Source organism: Octodon degus, unplaced genomic scaffold (genome assembly GCF_000260255.1).
Source record: "Octodon degus isolate 3935 unplaced genomic scaffold, OctDeg1.0 scaffold00102, whole genome shotgun sequence".
Classification (NCBI taxonomy): Eukaryota; Metazoa; Chordata; class Mammalia; order Rodentia; family Octodontidae; genus Octodon; species Octodon degus.
This window is the reverse complement of record NW_004524678.1, coordinates 9787618-9788722: the sequence shown is the minus strand read 5'-3', so window position 1 is coordinate 9788722 and position 1105 is coordinate 9787618.

Below are 1105 nucleotides of genomic sequence, written 5' to 3'. Positions count from 1 at the left end.
TCAGTTGACCCATTACACCTGGAAACATTTAAGATTTATGAGGTCTGTTCTGTGGAGTCAAGGTCTGTCATTATGGCCTATTTGGAAGATGAAAGAAAAAGGCAAAAACATTGAACAGATACACTTGGAAACATGTTAGAACAGAGGTAGCAAGCTCTGTTTCTAGACAAGCCCCTTTTTCCTCCCTTTCCTTCTCTTTCCATGTTACATGGGTGTAGGTGTGATGCTGAGGTAGGAGGAAATGATCTTACTGTATTGTGAAGACTTAGAAAGGTCTTCATGATGGGCTGGGGAGATGACTCAGTAGTATAAGTGCCTACCTGGCAAATGCAAGGTCCAGAGTTCAATCTCCAGTGGAAACAAACAAACAAGAAGAGGAAGGTCATGAGAGGTTCTCTTTCTCTCAAAAGGAGAGCCTCTTTGAATTCAGTGATGTGAATAAAAAATGATACATTGCTTATAAAATTTCCTTAGATTTCTCAGCCAAATTTTCCTAGACCCAAGGACCTTAGGACCTTATGAACCATTGCTATGGGGAAGGGTGGTATGGAGCCAGGGAGGATCCTTGTATCCTCAATAAATTTGACAATATGTCTCTTTTCAACTACCATGGCCCTTTATATGTATTTCAGACAATTTACTTCTTTGATATATGCTCTCAAGTGATAGGCTGTATCTTATATCTATAATTTATGTCTCTGCCAGTGAGGGAGAGAACTTGCTTCCTTCCTTCTTTCCTTCCTTGGTCAGGGGATTGAGCATGGGATGTTTGCTCTGACTAAGATCCCCAACCCTTTTTAAAACTTTAGAATTATTTTTTTTTGCCACAAGTCTCATTAAATTGTTAAATTCCCCAGGCTGGGCTCCAACTTGTGATCCTTCTGCCTCAGCCTCCCCAGATGACTGACATGTGTCACTATGCCCAACTCCAGTGGGAATTCCCCCAAACTTTATTTGAGAAGAGGATGAAGGACAGGAAGAGGAGACTACATCTTGCTTTTTTTTTTTTTTGTTCCAGTACTGGGGATTGAACACAGAACCCTGTGCTTGCCAGGCAAGCACTTATTCTACTGAGCTATCTCCCTGGGCCCAAAACCATTATTAT